Here is a 10,305-nt window from a genome sequence, read left to right on the forward strand (position 1 = left end):
GTAGATATTCACATTTTGCATTTCTCTGGCACATGTATGCAGGGTGGTATACTTTCTAATATTTATTTTCTCCCAAATGCTCTGAAGCTGACAAACCAGGCATTATTAAATAGACACTTTAAAAAAATTACTCAGCTGCTAAACCAATCACTGTAGGTTGCAGCTCAAAATGAAGTTGGAAATCTGCACCTTTTAATAAAACAATCTGCTTGAGAGCTGATGATATTTGGTTATGGAATTTATCTGTAAATATAATTAAAAATTCAACGAGAGAGTGCTCTGAACTGAGGGGTAAATATTCAGCACGATGCAGAGTGCTCAAGCTACATGATTCCCATTATCGTTAATGGGAGTCCTACAGCTAAATCCCTAAGCATCACGCTAAAAATTTACCCCCTAGTGTTTGCAGATGGAACAAAAGGATTATTGTACATATCAGCTGAAAATAAAGTTACCACTGACATTTTGACCAGAAAGCTTCCATCGGGACTGATCAGTGAAAGACTTAGCCTACTAATTCTCTCACAGACTGTTTCTTTGGGGTGTCTCCCGTCTGAAAAGGCATTCTTGTTTTTTATTTAATTCACTTCTATTTACTGGTTTTCATGTCATTATATCTCTCAAATTCTTCTCCTTCTGGCTTCCTACCAGAACACTTCTCTCTGCTGCACACCAGGCTTCCTGGCTTCAGTATGCACAAATTCAGGTCCCTGAACATTAAACATAATGGACATAAGGCCAGAAGAAAAGTTCCTATGCCAATGACCTTTCAGCTTAGTTAGCTGAATGTGCAAATTTACCCAGCAACAAAATGCTGCAGGGGACTTCGGGGTGATTAAAAAGTTGAAGGGGGAGGAGAATTCACACAGGCGACTTTATTTATGGTTTGCACCTTCTGCTCTTGGGTGTGGAGTGGCTACAGGGCTCCCACTCAATGAGATTTCCCCACCCTGGTGAAATTAGTATCAATTCAGGAGTCTGAGCCTGATCCTGCCAGCCGATTTAACAAGCACCAATTGATTAGGTAAGGGCTGGAGCAAAATAATGTGATCCATTCACTTTTCTAGAGCTTTTTTGACAAAATTTTCTTAAATAATGGAAAAAATTCTTCTGACCCATCTTTTAAAATATATACATATACACACAGACATACATACCTAAATGAGAGGAAACCTCCCATTCTTTTAATTTCCAGTCTTGATTTCACATATTCTAACTCAAAAATAGGTAAAAGGATTCTTTTATCATTTGTAGACCATGCTGCAATCCTGAGTGAATTTTGTGTGTGACTTTTAAAGTCCTCAACAATAGGGGTTTATGATGGAAAAAAAACACTGATAGACTGTTATTATAGTGCTGGTTATAAATATAATGCAATTTCATTTTATATAACGTTCTTCATGCAAAATATCACAATTGTTTTACAGTAAATATCAATTGAAAGTTGATATTTACTGTAAAAGAAAGGGAAAGATAATTTGAAGGCAAAATTTCATTGCCTTTAGCAAGAGGGAAAGAATTCCTTTACTTATTACACAAGAAAAAGTCCAAAATTTCTTCTGTCTGAACTTTGTGTAGAAGGCTCTTAGGAAGATGAGAATATATACATAAATTGTGCTTTTCTCTACAAAATTCAAGATTTCAGCTCCTAGTTCCACTATTTATATATTTGTGAGGCTCCATTTCATACCTTGGCAAGGCCCTTCATTAGATAGTCTGCCAGGATCAGACGTAAAGTCCTGAATTGTCATTTATTTCCACAGGGCTAAGGGCACCTGACAGCTTGTAGCCTCATAGCCCCGACCCAAGAAGAGCAGAAGGTGCAAGGCAGCAAAGAATGAAGTCACTTGAGTGACTTCCCCTCCCCCCTCAAATTTTTAATCACCCCAAAGTCCCCTGCAGCATTTTATTGCTGGGTAAATAATATAATGAAAAAGTGCCTACATGACACAAGCCGCATGGGCACAGACAGCTATTAAAACTGAAATGATTTATTTCGTAACAATCTGAGGTAGCACACTTTAACTCTAGGTATAGCAACCCCTCCATTTCTGCTTGCCTCATTTGCATAAGTAATTGACAGCTTGTTAACAGCTCATTAGGAACACTGAAAACCATGTGACAGATACAAACCTAGTGCTAGAGGGGAGAAAATCTGTGAATTACAGTATATTGAAAACTCAATCAGATTCAGAATTACAGGTCACAACACAAGTTGGTTATTTTATTAGGTTAAAAAAAATTAAAAGGTTAACATACCATTTTTCGACCTGTATTTTTAAGATAGCAGGCTACAAGGTAATTAATTAAGAATCTGATTGAGAAATGAGCTACTCTCTGCTTCCATGGGTAGGTTTAGGAATGGTACAATGTTAATACACTAGGACAAATAATAATTGCGGAGAATTTAAAAAAAAAAAGTCTTGATGTAGCATTCAATTTTAGTTTAGGAATATACCTTCCTCAAGAAAGCAAGTAGCTTCCAGACACTGCAATCTAATATTCTGTAACTGAGAAAAATGTGAGGAATAATTTGATTTTAGTCTATAAAAGGAAGATAAGTGTTCTGATTTGCACACTTTACTATCTGTAAATTTTGATGATTTTTTTTAAGGACATTTAAATATAAACAGTGCAAATGACAGTTATATCAGCAAATCTACTTTTTTGTATTAAACACACAACCCCCATAATCTTGCTTTTCTAGCACTGTTAGCAGAAATAGAGTAACGTGTAGAAATAAAATTATCTTCTTGTAAAAACTCTCCCTTTCTTTGAAACCGGATATGGATTCCCTGTAACTCAAGTGACATTTGCTGATGAGGGCAGAGCTGGCCAACTGCACACTACTGTGTAGAGGAAACCAGTAGGCCAGGTGATTTCAGATATTTCAAATACCAGTGTTTTATAATTTCCTCCCTCTTCCCTCTGAAAAAACACTAAAAAAATATGATCAAATCTAAACCTCGGACTATGTGGTCAGAGGAACAACAATATTAAGGTGTGGGATTATCCAAATTCTCAAGTGCTTGTTCATATGCAGGGTTGCACTGTTTCAAGGGTCCAAGTGCTCCAATATGGATGTATATGTTATTTAGATAAGTCTCATAAAAGTAAGTTCTGATAGAGTATCTTACTGAAATTGTGGATCTACTTTGGTACTACGAATACAGCTGTCTGACTACAGTACTCTGGCTGGTGGGGATAAAATCTCCTTGTGTGGACATGGTTTAAGAGTGATTAATGAATCCGTGACCTGTGGTACAACGAAAGTCACGTTTATGAGTCACTTCAGCACTTTTGAAAGCTCCATCTTTAGTCTTCATTACAAGTAAGGGCCATAGGGCCATTGTGCCCCCTGCGTTAATTACACCGACTCCTGCACTGCTGAAGTTACTCTGTTGTAACTACAGCAATATAAACTTCTAATGCAGACACGCTCCAATGGTATAAAGAGAGCTTTACACATGGTACAAATGACCCCAGCTTTACACTGAGCAAGGCATGATTCACATACACTGAAGAAAAATTAGCTCATTTTTTGCCCTTGAGCCCAGATCAACTGAAACGTTTTGCCCAGGGAAAAGTCAGTGCGTGACTGGTGAGAAGCAGTGCCAACAGTCAAAGTTCAAGATCACAAACCAAGCTGTCTAATATGACAAATGAAAGAGATGGTAGACTCACCACAAGTGAGAATAAGAAATTGGCAAAACCTAAAATTCCAAACCAAAAATCAATGAATTTTACTTACATGTTGTTTTCTTTGACAGTACAAACAGCAATGCATATGCTGTGTTTGACAATAGATCTCATACCTGAGTACTGAACCAAAAGTCCCAAATAAAAGAGCTTTTCTTGAGGTCTTTCCCATGTCATGCTTCATTCTGGTATATGGCTTCTCTGACAATATTATTTGAGGCCTGGGGTTCATTTTTAAGTCCTTTCTTTTTACCCTCCTTGATTTTTGCATGTGAGAATCCAACTTTGATTTGGTTCCTGTAGGTCAAAGATAAACACTGAAAATCAGTGACTGCTTTCAAAATGTGGATCGGTTTCCAGTTAGACTGGACTGAATTGCAGCTGAAATTCTGGGAATATATTCTTTTTCTCTAGTAACCACTCAGTCAACCTTTATAAGCAGATGACATGATTAAAATGAAGTTTGAACATTTTCTGTAAATTAATTCTCTCACTTATGACAAGAGCCTTCTAGTTTTCATTAACTTAAGTGCCATTTCCTTGGGACTCTTATTTTTACAGTTTCTAATCTACAGTTCTGTAATGACCTGGTCTCAGGAACATATTATGCTATATTTCCTTTCCCTCAGTCCTCAAGCAAGGGCATACAGGCTTTTCAAAAAAGGCTGCCTCACTTTGGAATCCAGCTTATGAGCACATAAGATACTGCATTTTGCTACTGAGAGTCCATTATGGTAAATCCATAGCTGCAGTCCTCTTGGCTGCTTAACAAGGCTTCAGGTTTCAGTATCAGTGGTGGAAAGTCTCCATCCAGCTATTAACACCTCTTTATTCTTGGAGCACACCTTTCCTTACAGAGATCATGTTGCCCATCACTTCACACTGCTGTTAACTAAGGATTCATTTCCAGAGTGCCAACCACCACAAAAAAGTTGCTTTGGCATCCAGGTGTTCAAGTGCAGAACTGTACTTTCGGGAGCAGAAGTTACCTCTATGCCTCTTTAGGAAGCATGGGGTAGAGTTTGGGGTTTGCACCTGTGTGACACTGTTGTTTTGAGTAAAACTGAGTCATTCTTCATCTGTTCATATCAGAAGCTCATACAGCATCTGTTCTCTAGTATCTTTATACAGCCCTTGCTACAGTGGCAAGTACATTTACTCACTAGCTTTTCTCTAGTTTTTCCATTTACAACTGTGATTTTAGGATGACCTTAACATTCAGGTAATAAATATCAGATTAATTTTATTTTTTCAGCTCTTTCCTATCAATATACATTGTTTGTGTTTGACTATTGATAAAAAAATTTATTAAAATATATCTGTAAAGTTAATTTCTTCTTTTGCTTGTAGTGCAGCACTAAGTAACATAAACCTTGTATATAAGCTTCTAAAGGGCAATAATCTCTGCTGTCAGGATCACTACCAAAGACATTTCTTTTTACATCACTGGAATGTCTGTGTGAATGACAAATTTTTTTTGCCTTCATACTTGCAAGTTTGTTCTTCAGGTATCCCACTTCTTTTCAGCTTTATCCATCTCATGCTTTCTCAAATATTCTTCCCATTCAAACAAATAATGTAAATAGCTGTAATATGTGCAAAGCCTGGGTGAGATAATGTTCTCTCAAAGCTTGAGAAATAAGACCAGATTTCAGTAGTGACTGATGAACTGATAAAAAAAAAAATGAGTATTTTCTAAGATCTGAGCACCCAAATTTGCAAAAGCTACAAGTTATCTTGTAATGTCAGACATCAAATTTTGGGGCTGGGTTTTGTTTCGAGGGAGGAGAACAAAATGGTGGAGCAAATTTTGCATGTGTTCTTCATAAGTTACTACATCATCACATCAGTTTTACAGAGTGACACTCTACAGACAGCCCCCATTTAGACTTTGAGCACCCTGCAAAGTACAGCAGTTCTTTAATGAAATCAGAAATGAAGATGTATCTATAAATACTGTGTTCTAGGGATAAGAATAAATCATTCAAAACAAACTCTTTAAATTGCTACATCTATAGAGGTAATAGGCAGTAGACAAGTTTAAATGATAATCAAATCCAATAGTGACATTTCCTCTAGACTATTATCTTATTTTCTGCTGCTCTCCTACTGGACATCACTTCCTATATAAGATTGTTTCACTTATAAGGTTCTGAGAGCACAGCATATGAAAGAACACCAAAGAGAAGAAGAAAAATTGCCAAGTTGCAAATAAGCTACAGGGAAGGACTGTGAAAGCATGTCTCTGAAGCAGTCCATCTACAAATGTTTGAATATGATCTTGACTATGTAGATACACTGGAAATACCTGTGTTTGTACCAACTAAAATAGCTGGTTGGATAAATGTGTATAAAGAAATAGCCAGGAGTTCAAACATCTTTCCAACCTTTGAAAACATTGCAATCCCAGAGAAGTTCAGTTAGCACATCTCATACATACACAGATTTGGAAAAAAATTATGTATTTTTAATTTTTTTTAGTAACTTGTGCTATGGATGCATGCCATTGTGTGTGTCGTAAATTAGAGCCTGGTTTTATCCACAAAGTGACACTCACCATAGCAAACCTCTTCAGCTACTTGAAAAAATCAGAATACATCTAGGTATCAAAATATCTCAAAACAATCCTATACTTCTACATTGCCCCTGTGTGGTGCAGTTGTATGTTTGTATGGCTCTCCCCACCAAGCACACAGATAGCACAGTCTTAGGACTCTATAAGTAATTGTTTACTAATTACTGTCTTCCATCAAACAGAGGTTATTGTTTCAAGGTAATACTTCTGTATGTACCAGTTTCAAATGCAGGCACATTTTTAAGATGGGTGTGTTTATGTGTATGAGTTTATGTTTATGCCTGTGTGACTGTCTATCTGCACATGTCTAATTTCAGTGTATTCTACAAATACACAAAATCTCTGTTTCAGGTACAAAGCTGCAGAAAAACACATCCTTTTGACATCACCTACATGTAATGGCAGTTCCCTTGGGTACTCAGCTACACTGCTGTTGGGCTGTCTTTTTCTTTAATTTCTCTTCCTGAAACCTTGGAGGCTTCAAAAACCATTTATTTAATATGGCAGGTGTGGAGAATCCAAAGCACTTCTAGTTTCTTGGACATAAACTTTTCGTCTTGTCATCATTTGCTAACTCAGCTGCAGTGAAGGAGCGGTGTATTACAGAGACTGACCTAAAATTGGAGGATTAGGTCCTATGAATATTTCAGACAGCACAGATCACTGGACTGGGATATCTCCATCCAGAATTGCTCTTAGCTCCACACATCACAGCAGAAAGTCCTAATAGTGATGTTGTATAGGTTAGTGCTCATTCAGATTTTTTTTTAATCCCCACTTTCATTAGGAATACATCTAATTAAAGGTCATTTACCCCCCACCTGGGAGCCCCTTGTGCGCGTCTGAATAAAGCAGTTCAAAACTCTGTCCTTTTCCACTTCCATTTCACTCAAGTAACGACAGGGTTAAATTGCTAATAGAGGTTTCATGAGGTCTGCCAGAGCCCACTCTCCAACACTTACATCTGTTCAACAATTATTACAGCATTTTTGTCATAAAAAATTCAACACCCTGAGTGTCGTGCTAGCAAAACCTGAAAATTTATGCAGTGAATAGAATAGCTAATTTCTCTGAGGAAATGCAGGGGGGAAAATTACAGATTTAACTTAAATTCTCAAGTACTGTAGAGCACACATCTGACTCCCTCTTTAGGTTTTGTCACCATGTAGCATAAGTAGGAATACCATCTACAGTACAGCAAGAAACCTTTGCAAAGCAAATTTATGCCTTCGAAGAAACAATGCCTAAAACTCAGAAGGGGGCTGTACTGGATTCATCGTTTTACCTCACAAAATCTCATTTAAATAATAAATTATTCAGATTATTCTCAGGATAGGGTTATTCTCTCACTACCTCTTGCTGTTACAGAGTGAACCACACCCTCTGCAGAGTGCAGGTAACCGACAGATATGTGGAGACAAAAAGGCAACAGAAAAACAGTCTTTTGTCTCCTGAACTTTGTGTCTGGCTCCTTGATGTTTGTGGTAAAAGGAAAAAGGAAACAGAACCTGCCTCGCTTCTCCACAATGGTAGGAATATGGATTTTATGCTAAACCTAACGCTGTCTAGTTAAGATGCCAGTGGACTGGAACAACATGCTAGAGGCTATAGCCTTCTATTCTCCAGGGCCGGACTCTTACTTCCAGTTCCAGGGGTTCAGCCGTAACCATAATTGCAGCCATGACGAGCGGGGAGCTCTTTCAGTGTCACAAGAGCAACAAATAAAACAAATGGCTTGGGAGCAGAGGCAGGGGCCATTCTCAACACATAAGGTGCAAAGGGGACGCTGGTTGAAGCGAGGACGGATGCCGCGCGTTCCCTTCCTTCAGGCTGTACCCTGCTGGGATGATGGGAACTGGACAAATGCTGCTGCTGCAGAGGCATTCATATGTGAGTTCAGATAAAAAGTGCAGACTGGCTCTAAGGATATTTGCAGGCATTTTTGCTGTTTTTCACAAACAGTGCAAGAAGGTTACAAAAGTACACGCCCAATGGAATGTCTGTAGGGGCTGGACCTGCTAGACCAGTCTGTCACTTGGGCATTGGAAACCACGAGTGCCAGCCCTCAGGGAGTTCATAGGGCCTGATTTGCTAGCAGCAGAAAGACTGTTCAGAAAAGATTTGCCCTTGAAATTAGGTGCTGGACCAAGGTTTCAAATAGCCAGCATACCAGTGATGTTTGTATAGGAACTGCCAGATTTAGTTCTTACTTATTACTGAATTTTTTTCTGATCTTCAGATTATTGATTTGGTTGCAAACAGTAAAAGATGTGTAAGAAAACCAAACACTTTGGTTAAATAAGAATAATTTTCACCCTAGAAATCAGCAACTAGTGCTAGCTCAGGGTCAGCTTTGGGAAGCCTGGGACCTGCAAAAATACTATTTCAATGTTTATTGTCACTTACTGTGTCATACCTATAAAACCAAATGTTCTCAAAATATTTTCCAAATACATATTTTTGATACTTTATTTTTGTATAAATAAAAATTGCAAACATGCATAGGCAAAATGGTTTGCCCTTCCAGCTCCCATTTCTAAATTTCTGTGAATATTATGTGTTTATACAAGACATGATAATACTTTGCTACTGCTCTCCTTTTCTTACTTTTTCCAGCAGTGGAGTCACTACCCATGTAGGATGGTTGGCCATCGCAGGACACAGATGCCAAGTGCTGGCAGATATTATTCCAGTGTCAGAATCCTTTTCCTTGTCAAACTCCCTAGGCATTTGTGTTAATGGCTCTGGAGCTGCCTCTGGGTCTGTCACGTGGGGTAGCAGCTGATGGGTTTTCTGCAGTTTGCTCCTGCATGGCATCTTCCTTTAACTCGTCTTTGGTTCTGAAAAATTTGTACATTATTACCTACTTGGAAGTAAGGTCCTATAAATTTTGCACTGGGGCTGTGATTTCTTCACAGATTTGCGTACTTCCCTCAGAGCTCACATGTGTGCATGTAGCACATCCTCTCAACAGCTTTGAATGTCATGCAGTTAAATTACATCCTGGCCACAAAGAAATATTGGGGCAAATTAAACTATTTACTAAGAATTTGTTTCTCCCTGCCCTCATCACTATCCTGTCCTCTCTTGCCCCCATTTTTTTATGATTAGTGGATAATTCTTTGTTAAGTGAACCAAATCTTCTTCTCTCTTCTCTTCATTCATAGGCCAGAAGAAAGTTTTCAGCCTGTAGATTGTTTACAGACTGGTTATATGGATTATTGGCTGTTCATGCTGCATGAGTTTGCCATTTAAATTTCAGGATCTTAATCCTGAAAAGATTACCTTCAACTCAGATGGGTTGTTCAAAACACATGTAAATCTTTGCTGCGCTGCAGCCTTTGAGGACCAGCTCGTATAAAGTCTTTGAGGTAAGGGGCCCCAGACCTGGTCATCTGTGCTCCTATCCATCAGAGAACCTCAAGAGTGAGAGAGCTCTGCTGTAAGAACCAGAGCAGGACGGAAGCACTCAGCAGTTTGCATTGGCAGCAGTGAATAGAGATGAGTCCCTGAGGAGAGCTGCTACGCTTGACTGCAATATAAATACTAAATGTAAACAAATTTGTAAAGCTAACCCACGTCATACTATCATTGCTGTTACTCAACTGAAATATTTTAAGAAGGAAAATAACTATTAGCAAGAAGCAAATTACACACTTTCATGCAAATTTTGAGAAACATTCATTGCAAACTCTGTGAATCTTTCCATTTTTGCAGGCACTTTCATAAACCCAAGGCAGTTGTCCTACACATTCACTGCTAGCAGATCATGTCTCCAACAAAAGAAAACCAGCAATTTTATTCACAGTTGACAGTACAAAATCTGTGTTTTTTCTTTCCCATTGTTTTTGTCTTGATAACAATCTATGTTAACTGGTTAGGGACCTATACCTTTTTATCCTAACTTGCAAGGGAAGTCCCATGGAGTCTAAAGAAGAGTATCGAGTAACCCTGTTTTGTAGCAACAGCATTTGTTACTATTGTCTTTCATTCCTTTTTGATAAGAAAAATCCCAAATAGAATTTCCTGAT

Source organism: Passer domesticus, chromosome 6 (genome assembly GCF_036417665.1).
Source record: "Passer domesticus isolate bPasDom1 chromosome 6, bPasDom1.hap1, whole genome shotgun sequence".
Lineage (NCBI taxonomy): Eukaryota > Metazoa > Chordata > Aves > Passeriformes > Passeridae > Passer > Passer domesticus.